At 38.5% G+C, this 12,054-nt stretch overlaps 1 non-coding gene across 1 annotated transcript; it reads right to left on the bottom strand.

Annotated features, from left to right (window-relative positions):
- Positions 1 to 899: 899 nt before the first annotated feature.
- Positions 900 to 1,006, bottom strand: LOC112915640 (U6 spliceosomal RNA). Its single transcript, XR_003234124.1, has one exon. It is a non-coding gene; the product is annotated as a U6 spliceosomal RNA (small nuclear RNA).
- Between the last annotated feature and the right edge of the window lie 11,048 nt (positions 1,007 to 12,054).

The following is a 12,054-nucleotide window of genomic DNA, read 5'->3' on the forward strand; positions in this document are numbered from 1 at the left end:
CAATGAATTTTTCCACATTAACTGACTCTTCCTTTCACGAATGATTTCTTTGTAGCATGTGAAGCTGTTTGATAGCATTTTACCTATGGTAGAACTATCGAAATTGAAATCAATCCTCTCAAACCCTGCTGCTGCTTTATTAACTAAGTTTATGTAAAATTCTAAATCTCTTATTGTCATTTCAACAGTCTTCATAACCTCTTCACCAGGAGTAGATTCCCTCCCTAGAAACCACTTTGCTCATCCATAAGAAGCAGCTCTTCATCTGTTCAAATTTTATCACGATGTTCTAGCAATTGAGCCAATTATCAAGATTGTTCTAGCAATCTTTAGGCTCCACTTCTAATTCTAGTTTTCTTGCTCTTTCTACCACATCTGCACTTACTTCCTCCACTGAAGTTAAACTCCTCAATGTCATCCATGAGGCCTGGAATCACTTCTTCCAAACTCCTTTTCATATTGATAGTTTTACCTCTTCTCATGAATCACAAATTTTCTTAATGGCATCTAACATGATGAATTCTTTCCAGACAGTTTTCAACTGACTGCCCAGATCCATCAGAGGAATCACTATATCCATGGCAGCTTTGGTTTTACAAAATATATTTCTTAAATAATTAACACTTGAAAGTTGGGGTGTCTGATTCAATCATCAAGCAAGAGAATCTTGATGTTGGGGTTGTTAAGTTCGAGCCCCATGTTGGGTGTAGAGATTATTTAAAAATAAAATCTGTTTTAAAAAATGCATACATATATACACATTTGAAAGTCAAAATTCCTCCTTAATCCCTGGGCTGCAGAGTGGATATAATATTAGCAGGCATGAGAACAAAATTCTTCTCATTGTCCATCTTCATCAGAACTCTTGGGTGACCAGGCACATTGTCAATGAGCAGTGGTATTTTGTGGAACGCTTCATGAATTTGCGTGTCATCCTCACGCAGGGGCCATGCTAATCTTCTCTGTATCGTCCCAATTTTAGTACACGTGCTGCTGAAGCAAGCACAGCAGTGATATTTTGAAAGGAATCTTTTTTTTTTTTTTCCTGAGCAGTAGATGTCAACAGTGGGCATAAAATATTCAGCAAACCATGTTGTAAACATATTGTGCTGTCATCTAGGCTCTGTTGCTCCATTTATGGAGCACGGGCTGAGTAGATTTAGCATAACTCCTCGGGGCCCTAGGATTTTTAGAATGGTAAATGAGCATTGGTGTCAACTAAGTCACCAGTTGTATTAGCCCCTAATGAGAGAGTCAGCCTATCCTGTGTAGCTTTGAAGCAAGACATTGACTTCTCCTCTCCAGCTATGAAAGTCCTAGATGGCATCTTCTTCCAGTATAAAGCTGTTTCATCGACACTGAAAATCTGTTGGTTCAGTGTAGGCACTTTCATGAATTATCTTAGCTAAACCTTCGAAATAACTTGCTGCCACTTCTCCATCAGGCACCCACTGCTTCACCTTGCACTGTTATTGTTATAGAGATGGCTTATTTCCTTAAATCTCATGTACCAAGCTCTGCTAGCCTCAGACTTTTCTTCTGCAGTGTCCTCACTTTTCTCAGCCTTCATACAACTGAAGAGAGAAGAGCCTTGCTCTGGATTCGGCTTTGACTTAAGGGAATGTCATGGCTAGTTTGGTCTTATAGTCAACCATTAAAATTTTCTCCATATCAGCAATAGGCTATTTAACTTTCTTATCAATCACATTGTTCACTGGAGTGGCATTTTTCATTTCCTTTAAGAACCTTTCCTTTGCATTCATAACTTGGCTATTTAGCACAAGCAGCCTATCTTTTGGCCTATCTCAGCTTTTGACGTGTCTTTCTCACTAAGCTTATTTATTTCCAGCTTTTGATTTAAAGTGATTTAAACATGTGACTCTTCCTTTCCCTTGAACACTAAGAGGCCATCAGAGGGTTATTAATTGGCCTCATTTCAATATTGTTGTGTCTCAGGGAAGAGAGAGGCAGGAGAGATAGAGAGAGAGAGATGGGGTATAACCCATCAGGAGACACACACATTTGTCACTTATGTTCATGGTCTTCCAGGGGTGTGGTTCACACTGTCCCAAAACAATTTTAATAGCAACATCGAAAGTCACTGATCAGAGATCACCATAACAAATTCAATAAATAATGAAAAAGTTTCAAATATTGGGAGACTTACCAAAATGTGACACAGGGACACAGAGTAAGCAAATGCTGTTGGAAAAAAGGCCCCCAAAGATTTGCTCAACACAAGCTTGCCACCAGCCTTCAATCTGCAAAAAAACAAAGTATTCACAAAGTGCAATAAAGCACAGTGCAATAAAATGAGGTGTGCCTATATGCAATTTGGGATTGGTTTGGTTATTTAGACAAAAGTCTCTTTCTTGTTTAAGGTAATTAGATTCTTCCCAATTCTAACATGAAGATATGTATTTTTACCTATAGCATTGAGCAATTTCAGCATATACTCCTAATGCTAAGATATAGACCCAAAACATTTCAGGACAGGACTAGTAAATAAGGAATGTATTTGGTTTTCTAAAACTCACGACAACAAAAATTAATTCATAGAGTAGTTGAGCCTCAGTTGGTTTACGAGTCAGAAGAGAGTAAGACTTCTGAAAAGATCTGGCTGTTATTCAGGAACAGCTGCAAAGTCACCTGCCTGCTTTTGTGGGAAAGATACCAGTGATTCTGGCTTACATAAACGGAGGGAGGAAGATGATAGGCAAGTAGAAATGTTCCTTTGAAAGGAAGTTGAATATTTCTCTGTTCACCTTAATGTTGTTTACTTCAAAGATAATCTCCAATTTAGTGTTAACACTAGATTCTCTCAAGAGTAAAAAGTGAACCTGGGATATCTCTATTTGGGATAACGCTACTAAAGTACACAATAGAAAACCCTGGAGAAAAACAGTATAAAGTTCGGGCTACAATCCCCTCTTATTACACAGTGAAATTTCCTTCCAAAATACCCTCAGCTCAGTTCTAATGGAATACAACATAATAGAGTTTTGTTACCTTAGGGTATTATCTACACCATTCTATGCTTCTTTGACAGTTAGCTTTCTTGATTCAATAAAGGAGAAGAAAATTGCTCCAATTTAAGGAAAATCTATTAACTTGTTTGGTTCTCTAAGGTACTATTCTTCAGTACGTTGAAGCACTAGCTAACAAAATAGCATCATAGAAATCAAAAAGCTCTGACCAGGTAGAGCTTGGAGTATATATTGCTAAATTAGGGGAAAGACTGTATGTCTGTATGCCTTAACCCTCTTCCTCAAAGTCCACGTGGAGTGATTTGTGAAGTAGAGAAATGACACACGTGTATTTTGCTTTGGCCTGTCATATAAAATACTGTCCTACGAAGCCCCTACAATACGCCAGGTACTGGGCAAGGTCTCTTGATGTACATCTGCCTTGTTTATCCTTATAGCCAATTTCAAAGACAGTGGTTACACTTATGTTTTAGTTGCGGAAACTGTTTTCAAGAAGGGTTGAGCAGCTGTCTCAAATCACACACCTGTCAAAATGAAAGCCTAATGATTCACATCCAAGATTGTCTGGATTTAAAGTCCTAGAATTTTATTATAACACTACAGATATTATTAATTAACTCCTTATCTGAATCAAGGCTTTGTCATCAGAAAGCCACAAGGTAGCATAAAATTCATTTATTCACACCAGGACTCCAGAAGAACTAGACAGTAGAATGGCAAATACTGCTAGGAGATGAGAAGAGGTTGGAGGATCTAAAATATTGGGTTCAGTTGTGAGCAGCTCTGAGCATCAAGGGAGGAGTAGGAAATTCAAAGGCAGACCACTAACTACACCTTGTCTTCCCAGAAGCAGACTGGACCATCAGCAGCAGCTGCTGGTACAAAGAGAAAGGTCAATGAGCGCAGAACTGCCAAGGGAAGGCTGAGACAGGCCCAGGAGAGAGGACCTGGTTCCAAAGGGAAAACTAGGTCACAGCATAATACTTTTCCAGGATCCCCGCCCACTGGGAATGCCTTAGTGAATGTACCTGGACGAGTATGACAGTCAGATGACTCCTCTGAAAACTGAGCTGATTAACCCCTTCATGTGATGGGAGAAACATTTTAGCTCATCAACTCTTCAGTGTATAAGTAATAATTAATGGTCAAAACAATCAGTTAAATGGAAGTGGGAAAGCTGCTCAACCTGAAAACATCTCTGATGAATGATAGGCACTCTGGACTTTAAACTTCTAACATTCATCCATTCAGTCACCAAACTGACCAACAAATGTTCATTTTACAAAACACTAAGTGCTGTGTATACCCTGAGAAAATCAGAACTAAATCCATTAAATTTTCAATAGTCATACACCACCACACCGTGTGCTGTTGCTAGATCCTTAGGAGTCATGATGATTATTCACTCTTTTCTTTCCATACATCTCTCTACAATCTCTTTAAATATTTTCTCAAAGAGATGTTTCATTTCCTTAGCCTCAATTATCAACCCTATGATAATGATTCAAATACCTATTATCTCCAGTCCTACTTCTTCTCATCTCCTTGCCCTTATTCTCAAAGATAACACATATTTTATTTAGCAAATTCTCCAGTTTCTAAAAACTGTTATTTCTAAAATGAATTTATCTTTCCCCATGTACCTAACACCACCCCCATACGTTCTTTCACCCTTGGAATTTCTGATCTATGTTAAAAGAGCCACTCTCCTCACCCTTTCTCTCCATGTCTCAGTTATGAAGTCCTCTCTATGCCAGTCAGTTAGCAAGTTTTCTCAGTCTTTTCTGTAAGACCTCTCTGGTACCTGGCCCTTTTCCTCCATTCCCATTACTACCCTCCTGGTCTGGGTTCTTATCCTGTCATTTCTTACTTCCTTTCACCAGTTCCAAAATCCTAGCTTAAGCCTCAACTCTTCCATAAGGCTTTTGGACCATTTCAATCTTCATTGATCCCTGCCACTCTGAAGTTCCTACAGCATTTATTCTACCTCACAGCATTTGTTCTAGTTTATGATTGCCTCCTCAGTGAGTATGTCATCCCATCCCACCACACTTCCAACCATCACAATGCCTGGTCCAGCCTGAGTACAGAGCAGATGCTCAAAAAATACTTGAGTAATGATTAACATGTGGGCACTGCTATAAACTGAATCTGGCCCCCCTCTAATTCATATGGTGAAGCCCTAATGCCCAACCTAACTATCTGAAGACAAGATCTTTAAAAATGAATTTAGGGTAAATGAAGTCAAAATGGCGATGCCCTAATCTGGTAGGACTATGGCCTTAGAAGAAGCCGATGACAGATTTCTCCTTCTGTCTTTCTCTCTCTCTCTCTGCCACATGAGGACACGGCAAAAAGGTGGCCATCTGGAAGCCAGAAAGAGAGCTCTCACCAGAGCCCAACCACACTGGCATCCTGATCTTGGACTTGCCAACCCCCAGATTTGTGAGAAAATAAATATCTATCTTTCAAGCCTCCTAGTCTACAGTATTTCACTATGGCAGCCTGTGGGTGTAACCAGTACTTAATCCTTTTATGATTGAGGTTTCATCCTCGCGAAAGCAAAGAACTACCATACAAAAAGAAGGGCTACCTGTGAGGTACCAACTGAGAGGATGATCATAATTAATGAAGCTTCTAAAGAAAGTGTCTCTGGTCAGCTTCCTATCCTTACACCATCCATTCAGCCATGAAGTATGGATGAGCTAAGACAGAGAAGCCTTGGTTAGCTCTGTCTTATGTTGTCTTTCTTAGAAGCAGAACAGAAGAAATCTAAAAACCACAGAAGACAAGCAACAGGAGGTCCAAAGCCATATATTTTTGTTATAATTGAGATAATATACTTTTGATAAATTCTGTTGCTGGTGCAGAGCCTAATCTTTTTTAAATCATTCTCAGTAGGAAAGTCCAAAGAAGATCTAATGATCACAGATTAAGCTCTCTGAAGAAAAATTTTAAATCAGGATAATATAGAGCAGGGCAGGGATCATAAAATTGAATGCTTTCAGGGACCAGGCAGGTACTACATAGGAGCAGGCTGTGTGCCCGGGGACTGGAGCGGATTGAGGATCCGTGCTCTGTCCAAAGTGTACCGACAGTACTCAGCTCCAGCTGACTGCTGCCTTGGAGAAAATTAGCTTTGTGTTGTCAGATTTTCCAGTTTTTTCAAGAGAAACTAGAAATGTGTGTATATACAGTAGGTGTGTAAAATCAGCTAATTAGAAAAAAAAAATCACCGTTCAGTCCAAAAAAAGGAAAGAAAAAAGAAAGTCAGTGAGCTATTTCTCTGAGTTATTCCATAGAGAAGTCAACTTAAAGGAACCTGAGGAAGGCAGCCTGGGTGGCTCAGCGGTTTAGCGCCACCTTCGGTCCAGGGCGTGATCCTGGAGTCCCAAGATGGGGTCCCACATCAGGCTCCCTGCATGGAGCCTGCTTCTCCATCCCTCTGTGTCTCTATGAATAAATAAATAAAATCTTAAAAAAAAAAAAAAAAGGGAACTTGAGGAGCAGATCACTTGAGCATCTTTTTCAAACTACATTCACTTCTCCTCTCCTCCTCACACCTGAGGGCACATGTAATTAGGCAGAGAACAGCCAGTATTGGAACAGGGCTTCTTTACCTTCAAGGAGCATAGAAGAAAAACCTAGGTATCTTGTTACAATGCAGATTCCCAAACAGCAGGTCCTGGGGTGGAGTCTGAGTTTACATTTTGAATTGGCTCCCAGGTGTTGTGATGCTGTTTGTTCACTCTTTGAGTAGCAAGACTTTACAGTAGATTTTTCTAGCTTTTTCTGACCACGACCTAAAATTAAAAAAAAAAAAAATTACTTGACAACCTAGAACAAATACCTAAAATAAACATGTAATTGAAAGGGAAACAAGAGTCATTATAAGGGGTACAGCTGGTATTTTTTTTATCTGATTCCAATGTTTTATTTTATCCTATTGCATTGTATTTTATCGCTTTAAATGCTGCTTGTGACTCATTAAATAGATTTTATAACCCACTAACAGGCTATGACATAAATTTGAGAAACGCTTCTATTTCATTTTTATTCAAACCCCTTCCTATACATTTTTTAAATGTATCTTTCCTTCTCTTCAAAGACCAGAATAAGAAGACAAAAATCTGTAAAGGCTGCTTAAGGAATGTAGGTCAGCACAATGATAGTAGGAGGTAACAGAGGTTGAACACTTACTATTTACCAGGAGTATGGTTAAGCCCATGTGCTCCAGGACCACACTGCATAGCCACCTACAAGCTGCAAAATCTTAGGCACGTTACTTAACCACTCTGTGCAGAGTTTCCACATATGTAAAAAGGAGATCACAATTACACAAATATCTCATGAAGCTTTTGTGATGATTACTGTATATTGACAGCTCTACCCAGCAGGTATCAGAGAAGCATTTGCCAATGCCATCCTTATTACTAAGTACTTCACAGAAGTTCTTTCACTACAAAAAAAAAGTTCTATCACTTAGTTTTCCAGTAATCCTAAGGAATAGCAGAACAGAACTGTTAGGTGGGCCAGTTTACAGCCATTCCCACCTATTTCATTGTTGACCGAATTCCCACTTGCTCAGGGCATCCATCCCTCTCAGGTGACTAAGGAGTGAATCCTAGTCAGTAAGGCGATCACAATAAACCCTCTCCACATGCCAGAGACGGGTTAAAAAAGATCATGTGAATGAAGTCTGCCAATGAACCACAAGGCAACCAGGAAATATTTCCTCTCCCTTAAAAGAAAACAGAAGGAAAAAACATTGTATCTTCTTCCACTGAATGTTGTTATGTGTAGATGTGAGGCCAGAAATGGCAGCAATGCATTCAGTGACCATGATGGTAGCCTGTAGAGAACAAAGTGAAAGGGATGCTCCTGTTTACACGTGAGCATGGTTACCATCCCCATTATGGAAGAGGAAGGTGAGGGATAAAACAGGTGTAGGAAGTTCTCAAAAATCACTCAGCAAATTGTCTATTCGTTTTCCACCATGCTACAACAGCCCATTTTGAAGAACATCATCATTTTTTTAAACACCCTGAAGACAAGACTTGATAGATACGTAAAGCATTTCTAGAATCAGCTGTCCATCTCAAGATCTTTACGGTCAGTTAACATGGTCATTTGCTGGGGGTAGGTCAGCTGTGATCCTGTTAATGTGTACAGCATCGATTTATTTATTTTATGCCATACACTGCCACCTTGTACGTGTTTATTACTTTGTGACTATGCTCTTCTTACTACGTGCCTATAGATTAGTTTCTCTCTAACTAGGCTGTCAATTCCAAAATTATTCTGATAAACAACTTGAAGCCAAGGTGTTATTGACTAATAATAGATTAACACATCCCCGTTTCTAGATTGTCTGTGCTTTTAACAAGCATCTTCCCTAAAAGAATTTAAATACTTTGAATTTCAGAGATTCTAGCGGGGACCTAAGACATAGTAGGGGGGAAAGGTGACCACTTTGATCCCTAAAAATAACACCCCTTAGGGAGCTGCTTGACCTCTGAGTCTTACATTTTCCTTCTAAAACCTAGCAGGAATAATAGACTCCATGGCAATACTCTCCTCTCTTGTTATTCCATTGAACATGGGAATACCTAAATTAAAAAGTACATCATACACAGGCATGATGTTTAAAATATACTAAGTCATTCTACAAAGTCACAATGACCTCTTTGGTTTTTTGAATCAATACTTGGATTCTAAAAAACACACTCTTACTTCACATTTTAATATCTCTGAAACTGGTTAGTATCTTCCTATCTTTGTTGGCTAAGCAGGGATCATGATGCACTTGCCACTGACTATGCACAAACCTGTAGTTATTTCTGGTGGCAGCACAAAAACTCTAAGCACACGTCATTTTTGGACCAGTTGAGTTGTAGCTCTTGTCCAGAAGCCTTCTGATAACACCTTTGGATAAGATGAAAAAAGCAATGGCTTCAAAACTTATAAATAGGGTTAGAATTTTGGGGAGGTGGGGTGGGGATGTATAATAACCATAGTAAAGCTGTCTTTTACAAATGCTGCATTAACATCCAATATCCATAGGCATTGATAAATGTGACTCAAAAGTAAATCTGAAGAGCTGGACTCCAAGGAAAATTTCAGAATACCTTAAATTATTATTTGGTTTCTACTTTTCTTTTTTTATATACAAGAGTAAAGTACTGGCGCACCCGGGTGGTGCAGTCAGTTAAGCAACCAATTCCTGTTTTCAGCTCAGGTCATGATCTCAGGGTCCTAAGATCCAGCCCCTTGTAGAGCTCCTCCATGCTCAGCACAGAGTCTGAGTTTCTCTCTCCCTCTCCCTCTGCCCCTGACCTCCCCACATTGCTCTTTGTCTCTCTAAAATTAAAAAAAAAAAAATTAAAGAGTAAAGTACCACAAAAATTTATATCTAAGTCTAAAAGAACTCTTTCAAATATCAAACATAGGGATGCCTGGATGGCTCAGTGGATGAGAGTCTGTCTGCCTTTGGCTCAGGTCATGATCCCAAGGTCCTAGGATCGAGTCCTACATCAGGTTCCCTGTCGGGAGCCTACTTCTCTCTCTGCCTATGTCTCTGCTTCTCTCTCTGTGTCTCTCATCAATAAATAAATAAAATATTTAATAAAAAAAAAAAACATCAAAAGTAGATCTCGAAGTCATGAGTTCAAGTCCCATGTTAGGGGTAGCGCTTACTTAATTTTTTTTAAAAAGGCTAATTAAAAAAAACACAAATATCAAAAATAAGCAATAATTCTAAGTAATAAAATGAATTATGTCATACTTTAATTGGCATCATTTTTTTAATTTAAGGGTCACATTTATTTTTTCCATGTAAATATCTGCATATTCCATGACCATTTATTAAAAAAAAAAAACTATACAGTATCGAATTACCTTAGTGTCTTTGTAAACAAACAAACAAAAAATCAATTAATGTTTTGAATGTGGGTCTATTTCTGAACTCTTAATCTTGTCCATTGACCTAGATGTCTACAGCTATTTGTTTTTTAGTTTTTATTTTATTTTATTATTATTATTTTAAAATGATTTTATTTATTTATTCATGAAAGACAGAGAGAGAGGCAGAGACACAGGCAGAGGGAGAAGCAGGCTCCATGCAGGGAGCCCAATGTGGGATTTGATCCCAGGTCTCCAGGATCATGCCCTGAGCTGAAGGCATGCGCTAAACCACTGAGCTACCCAGGGTTCCCCTAGTTCTTATTTTTATCACCCAGTGCCTATCATGACAAGTGCACTCCTTAATCCTCATCACCTATTTCACCCATTCCCCCACCTATCATATTTTTCTTCCTTAATGATACCTAAAATAATGGTGCATCGTCAACTCAAAGACATCTTGAAGTGTATGAATATGATGTTATTCACAAAAGAGCTAACAGGGTCAGAAAAGCTAAACAACTTAAACACACACACACACACACACACACACACACACACACACACACACAGAGTTTCCACAGGACTAGAAGACAGGTCTTTTCTATGCACTGCAATATTTTGCCTCTCTTTTGATGAATATCTGGGCATGAACTAGTTTTCTAAGTCTCCTTCTAATCCAAAAATTCCATTCGGAGACAGTATTTGCCACCCATTGACTGTTATGTATATTGTTTCTCTAAGACATAGTGCATATGAAATGGAAAATGACACAGCAGGGGTACTGTTTTCTCTTAATGTAAATCACTGCAAAGGAAGAACTGGATTGTCCAGATTGTAGGCAGGAACTGCGGTCTGTGAGACACAGATTGTATATGTTAGAGAAAAAGCCACATTGAGCACACGTGCTCCGTCTGCTGTGACACGTAGGCTCCATCGGGGCCTATCGGCCCCTGGAGAAAGTTGTGTGCTTTTGCTAGGCTGACGTGCAAAACACACAGTGCAAAATGTTCTGATGATCTGATGATTATGTTTCAGAGTTTAAGTTCAGTGATCAATTGTGTGAAGGAAAGATCAAAATCTTTCAAGATTTTAAAATGTGAAAGTGCCTAAAGGGAATTCTAGTGTGATCCCACAGTGTTTGTTAGCTCAGATACTTACAAGCTCCTGCTGGTCTTGCAAGTAAACATTTCTCTGAAAGAAAAAATATCCTGCAGGAAAAGTTGGAAACAATATTAAGAGCTCCTGGACTGTGTGATGGTGCTGAAGTATTTGGAGTTTAAGAAACGGGCCTAGCAAAAAAAAAAAAAAAAAAAAGAAAGAAAGAAAAGAAATGGTCCTAGCAAAGATTATATTTCATAGTCTACATTCAGAATGCAATGCTTTAAATTAAAAACAATAAATCTTTCTAAACTCCAATTTTCTGCCAATAATGATTTGGAGACTGAAGCACAGATCATTCAACTGAACAGATCTATAAAAGGGAAAGGACAAACAAAATCCAAGAGAATTCTTCTTGCCATGAAGCTTTTGAGAGGAGTCTGCCAAAAAGACAGTTTATGATTATACGAACTTAGAGAAGCAGGGAGGGCTTTAGGAGGCGGGCGCAGGGACAAGGGAAAGCCTGATGTACTACAAAAAGATCCACTCCCAATCAGACCAATGACATTAAAGTCCTTATCCTAATTTGATTTTACCTTCTTTAAAGCAAGTCATGAATTACTTAAACTAATTTAGGGCTAGATTTTTTTTTTTTTTTTTTTTTTTTTTTTTGGTCCACTGTCATTGCCAACAGCTAGTTAAATTTAGAGATTTTTTTTTTTAAGACTTTAGTTTTAAGTAATGTCTATATTCATTGTGGGGCCGGAGCCCACAACTCCAGAACCAATAGTCACACGCTCCACTGACTAAGCCAGGCTAGTGCCCCAAATTTAGAGATTTCTAGTTGGTAATTTACTCAAAATAATATTTTGCCAGTCCTCAATAATAAAGTGTTTAGTGGAATCTCTAATAGCTTTAAACAGGAATTATTTTTTGTGTGAATCTAAAATATTCAGACCCTGTACCAAAATGTCAACTGAAGTTTTTTCATTTCCCTTCCTTCAAATAAAGTAATTTGGTACCTTCCCCCTGATAAGTAAATTTAAAAAAAAAAAAAGATAAAATA

Source organism: Vulpes vulpes, chromosome 14, assembly GCF_048418805.1.
Source record: "Vulpes vulpes isolate BD-2025 chromosome 14, VulVul3, whole genome shotgun sequence".
NCBI classification, from domain to species: domain Eukaryota; kingdom Metazoa; phylum Chordata; class Mammalia; order Carnivora; family Canidae; genus Vulpes; species Vulpes vulpes.